Source organism: Camellia sinensis, chromosome 12 (genome assembly GCF_055761805.1).
Source record: "Camellia sinensis isolate YWXY chromosome 12, ASM5576180v1, whole genome shotgun sequence".
In the NCBI taxonomy this organism is placed as follows: Eukaryota; Viridiplantae; Streptophyta; class Magnoliopsida; order Ericales; family Theaceae; genus Camellia; species Camellia sinensis.
In genome coordinates this window covers 55,582,187-55,588,373 of record NC_138972.1, presented here as the reverse complement: position 1 = coordinate 55,588,373, position 6,187 = coordinate 55,582,187, and the positions used below count along the sequence as shown (strand labels likewise).

At 36.9% G+C, this 6,187-nt stretch overlaps 1 long non-coding RNA gene across 1 annotated transcript; it reads right to left on the bottom strand.

The window, feature by feature from the left end:
• Window positions 1–2,617: 2,617 nt before the first annotated feature.
• LOC145804512 (uncharacterized) lies at window positions 2,618–5,177 on the bottom strand. Its single transcript, XR_014346421.1, has 2 exons — window positions 4,927–5,177; window positions 2,618–3,381 (listed from the first exon to the last, which is right to left on the bottom strand). It is a non-coding gene; the product is annotated as an uncharacterized LOC145804512 (long non-coding RNA).
• Window positions 5,178–6,187: the final 1,010 nt, after the last annotated feature.

The following is a 6,187-nucleotide window of genomic DNA, read 5'->3' as shown; positions in this document are numbered from 1 at the left end:
GGGGGGCTGCGGCCATCTTCTCTTTGCATTTAATTTGTTAATTAGATTAGAAATTTTGTAATATGTAATTTAGTATTATTCATTCGAACTGTAATATTTATTCGGACCCTCCGAGCGAGGGCGATTGTGTAATAAGTGTGCGTGAGTGTGTGTATGTCTTCCAACCCCACGTCTTTCTTCCCTTTTATTTACCCGCTTATGATGGTAGACTAGGGCATATTTAAATTAGCATACCTTATGCTTAGCATGCGTGCATCCGTACATTTGTCTTACATGCACCAGGCTCGGTACATCATGCTAACTGCACTCGTATTTCAATTCCAAATTGAGTATTTGTTAGTTGCAGCATTTCACATGCCATGTTTAGGATAGCCGAGCCTGTTTGGATTGCATCTTTGCATGTGTTGCATTAGCCACTTCAAATATGAACTAGGATCATGCATGTGATTACTAACTGGTTTCTGTTTTGGCTTGGAGTACTAGGTGAGCTTTTATGCTTTAGCGTGCCGCATGCGTGTGAGTATTGCCATAATTGCATGACTACCATGAGGCTAGCTGCTTATGTGATATAACTGCTTGAATGCCTGTGGATGGAGGTCGAATTTCTTAAATTGGGATAAGGCATTAAAATTGTGAATTTTAAGCCCACTTGAGGGTGGCAAAACCTGCATTTTAGCCTACTTGCAAGTAGCGAACCATTTTCAAAACAAACATGAAATGTTTTGTCCCAATTTAGGCGATTTGGTCTATACTTGTTTGCTGTTTGCATAACATAGTAATTCTAGGCTAAATAACTGGAATAAGAACACATAACGTTTTCAAAATTGGATATCATGATTAATAGAGGCCGATCTTCGGATCGGGCGAGAGGGGGTGCTCATAGCTGACCTTCCCCAATCGTACCCAAGTTCCCGAGCCGAGGTAACTTTGGTGATGACGGACACGTGGCCTTTGGCACCGACTCAGGGTTTCCTAAATTCCCCTAAAATAAAATATTTATGTGGCGACTCTGTATCTGGTAAAGCAGTCCATGTTTGGCACTTCTTTCAAAAAATCTGTTTTCTCAAAACAATTTGCCAGATTTAGACTCTTTGGTTTAGATTAAGAACCGTGACATAAATCGAGTCCGAACTGTAGCGGGGTCCCTCGCGGACGTGTTACACAAACCCCTCTTCTTCTTCTTTTGAACAGAAACCCCTCTCTCTCTCTCTCTCTCTCTCTCTCTCTCTCTCTCTCTCCACCGCTGAAAACTTAATTGCGATAGCGGCCATCGTTGTTCGCCTTAAGCTCTTCCGTCGTGACTCTATCGTTCGACAATGATGGTAGTGGCAGCTACAAGCGATCTAATTCCTCCGTCGTTCGCTACCTCCGTTAGGGCTTTGATTCCATCATTGTTATGGCTTTGAGCTCTCCACCAATTCGCAAGCCTAACTCTCATGACACCTTTCTATATCTCTCCACCGATACATCATTCGTCCTTCTCCGCACCGCTTCCTCCCTCTCTCGCTCCATTTCTACCACCATATTTGGCTGTCGCACGTGGTGGCGACACTTCAGCCTCGCCATTTGAGTTCCAAAAAAGAAAAGAAACTCCTTCCCTTAGATTTGTTCAAGCCGAACAACGAAGATCTGGAATAATGCATATTTGGTGGTCAAGAGGTGTTAATGGTATCGCGATGGTCAAGAGGTCACTATCACTCGTGGTGGTGTCGACGCTTGTGAGCTCATCGGAGTGGAGAGCAGAGTTGAAGAATTGATGATGTTAGCGATGGAGCATACCTTTGGTTCCATTTTTGTGAGATCTGAGTTTGTCGCCGCCGCTCGACCACTGGAGCCGAAAAACCTCTTGAAGATTTGAACATATATATATATATATATATTAGGGTTTGAGATTTGATCTGGATATGCTCTTTTTCATCTTAGATCTTAGATCGAAGTTCTTTTTTTTTTTTTTTGAACAGATAAGAATCCTCTTTCTCTCTTTCTCTCTCTTCTCTCTTCTATGTTTTTGTTTATTTAGTTTTGTTATTGATTGTTGTTTGTTGATGATGATAATAAATGTTATTAATGAGATCAGTAATGGCTCAACAGATAGGTGAAAAGAAAAAAGGATTCCAACAGATAGTGGATTCATGAACATATATTTTTAACAGATAAAAAAATTTGAATAGATAATTTTTTTTGAACAATGGATATGATCTGTTCAAATAAGTTTAAAGTGAGAATTTCAACAGATATATATATATATATATAGAGAGAGAGAGAGAGAGAAGAGAGGTATAAAAATTCAATATATAGCAAAAATTTAAATAGATAGGTAAAAAAAAAAATTGAACAGATATGAAAAAAATCGAACAGATATGGAAACAATTTAAACAGATAGATATAAATTTGAACAGATAGTCAAAAAAAGTCAATAGATAAATTAAAGAGTAAAATTAGAAACAAAATGTCCTCCTAAACAATAAAAATGACTTCTCATCAAACTATTTCATAAAAGGTGGATCTCTCACCAATAAAAAAAAATATCTACTGGACCTAATGTCTTATATTCTCCTAGGTTAGCCTTTTCAATAATTTTCTCTATTAAAAAATTATTGAGGATATTTGTTGGGTGTTTTTCACTAATTGTTATGAAAACTAATTTTAAAGAAAATTAACTTAAAAAGGGAGTTATTGTAATGCCCCCAAATAAATGACATAAAAACAAGCCTGATTAATCCCTTCTATTTCACAAATTTCAAAATAAGTGGTCAAATCTCTATATTTGGATTTCATTCATACGAGAGATTTACAAAAGGAGTCCACATGCAATACAGATTCAGATTTCAAAAAAAAAAAAATTTGAATCCGTAGTATATGTGACAATGAAAACAAAAAAGAATAAAGCAATAAAACAAATGCCCCAAGGGCTACAGCTTCTAAGACTTAAGCCGGTTCCACAAAAATGGCTACACATCCATACAAATAAAGCCCTTTGCTTGTCACAAAATAGTTAATAAAAGGAAAGAACATCGTGCTTTACAATATTTTCATGTCTTTAGTTAGGTGGAATCATTACATCCTTTCCAGTATAAAACCACTAGGGGTGAGCACAGATCCCAATAGAGCGATCTTAACAAAGTATAAATGTTTAGTAGGCTCACAAATTGGATGCCATGCAATGCCACGCCTCAAAATCCATAACTTTGTTTCATTTGAAAACTATATGCAATTCTCATTTCAAAAGTCATTATCTCAGAAATTTCAAAACAAGCACCGGGGCGGTAAATACAACTTAAGTAATTCCTAGGTTGGTATCTACAAGTAGGCATGTCATGCACTACCAATCCCCACTTTATCAGCTCCTAACCAGAAAGCACGTGGTGTTGGAACAATCTTCTGTGTAAATGACAAAACAAAAATAAATGACTTACAAAATTATTCTTATATTGGAATTCTGAACAGAAAAATCACCAAAAAGTTTAGAATAGCAAAATCAAGATCAAGTCTAGTGTGTAACACTCAGTCCTTAAGATAGATTCGCCGCCGCACAGGTGCTTACGGATTATCAATGCCAGAACCTGAGTTCTGTAACTCTCTAAAACTTTTACGAACAAGTATGAAGAACAAATACATGAAAGAAAGAAAAACATGAAGGAATTGAATAAATGAATATGCTAGAGGACCATGTATTTATAGGCCAAGATGTGTCTGTTTGGAAAGGTAGAAAACCCTTACCACGCACCAGCGTCCGACCCAGCCCTGCTCGGCCGACGGCGGCGCGTGCACGTGTGGTAGATTTGGGTCAAGCCCACTTTGTCCATGACTCCCATCCTTACAAAACTTGGGGTGCCCCTTGGAGCACATCCCAAGTATGTCAACCGAGAGCTTATATACTCTTATTGTTTCTATATAGGACAACCAAAATAAGGTAACCCACATTTGGCTCTTTAACTTCTCATTTCATGAAACCGAAAACGACGTCAACTTCTCATTCACTCATAAATAGTTTTGACAAATTGTCTTCACTACCTGACTTGCTATACCGCAAGGAACATGTCAACACTTGGATCCACCTCAAAAGACGTGTGGACCCCACTTAACTTTGGGCTCAAAGTTGGCCCAAAATAAGCTTATAAAACCAAAATTTTCCAACACGTGGTACCTTCTTCGTGTGTTTTTGGTCTTTTACCCTAGACACTCAGGCCAACTTAACAATACCAATCTACACCTCTTATCCGGACTTACAAGACATATTTATCCTAAAACATTTTCAAGATTTACAATTGTTTTATCAACGACAATTTAATTTCCAAAACATAACAACGATAATCAATATTCCAAGCTATGCAAATGCGTATATGCAAATACAATTTTACAATTTTCATGTTCCCCAACATTTTACCTTAACACAATACAATCATCAACATTTTCAATGTTTTCAAATTAAATATCAATAATCATATCTGTGGGACACAAGACCCAATCCACAATCACAATATTATACAATTTTCAGCCTTCCCATGATTCAAAGTATTCTCACTATACTATCCGTGGAAATTTTTCAAACAAAATCTTCCTTCTTTACATGGATGATTCAACAATGAAATCACATATAACTTTCCCCATCTTTTTCAACAAAATGTCATGATTTCATGAGTTTTCTCTTAACAATTTCAACTTTTCCCCAAATTTCAAATTTTAGGGTTTCCACCCAAAATGAATTTCATTTATTCTCAAGAGGTATTTCTTTTTATCCATGGACTTTTAATAGTCATACCTTTCATGAATTGAAAACCAATTCCATGAGAGGGGTGAGAATTTTCTATTTTTAAAATCCATTCAAAATCTTCATTTCAACCCCCAATTCATAACTTAAAGATTTCATCAAGAGAAAACTAGAACATGCCAAAACCATATATATAGCTCAAAGAAACTTCTTACCTCAAGATTTAGAGAAGAAGAGAGAAGAAACCTCCAAATTGACGGTGTTGAAATCTGATCTTCACTGCACAAAATATAGCCCTCGAAGAACTCTCCAAATTTGATGAAGGAACCTAGGTCAAAACTCAAATAGATTAGGAGAAATCAAAGGTTTAATGGAGTTTGGTGAAAGTAAATGTAGAAAGAAGGAAGAGAAATGTATTTTAGAGAGAGAGAGAGAGAGAAAGAGATGAAGGAAAAGTGAAGTGGGTGCTCAGCCCAAGGAAAGAAAAAGAAAAAAAAAATCGGACAGAGCACATTTTCACACATGCAGCCCATCCTCCCGCATGTGCCCTCCGCACGTGTATTTATTTCAGTAGCCAACCCCTTGAACTCTCCTTCACCTTACGTGCGACATATCCTTCCTGCATGTGCACTACCCTTCCCGCACGTGCAGTTCTGCTGCTACCCAAAATTTTGCAAGCACAAAATGGTTCCAAATGACCCTGACTCCAACTACACTCTTGAAACAAGAGAACTCAGATCCGGAAACGAAATGAGGACGTACATTCCAGAAAAGTCTCAAGTATGACAAACTGAAACGACTGGTGTAGCCTCAAATTGGTTCTCCGATATCTCAAAAGGAAATAAGACAGGTTATGTACCCAAATGTCATAGTTGTTTTCATATTTAACTCAACTTTTAGGTTGAATCTTGTTTTACCATGAGTTTGTTGGCATTGAGATGGCTATGCCCCTATACAACAGCTGTTGTTGTGTAGGCAATGAGGCCTATTTTGGAATCTGTTTAATGATTTGAATTGTTCATTTTTTAGGATACATTGAGTATAATATACATATAAAAAATTAATTTAATCGGTCATCGATAACTCTTTTATCGAATTCGATTTGTATCTATAAAAAATGAAGGTAAATGTGATTTAAAGTATAAAGCTAATACAAATTCATTTCGATGAAAATTCTATCGATGTCCGATCGATTTGATTATTTACAAGCATGTTCTACTTGATATACCCTAAAAAGTGAACGATTTAGATCATCAAAACGGCCTCCAAACTAAGCCCATCACCCATACAATAGTAGCTGCTATGCAGCCACCCTAATTTCGAGTTCATTTGATCAAGTTTCATCATGCTAAGCTAGCATAATTTTTCTTCATTCTATTTTCTAGTAAAGGAGTCCAACAAGCTCTACAATCTCCAAGTCTTGTAACATCCATGAAAGAAATCAAGTTTTTCACACATTTAACTCCTGTAGCTCTC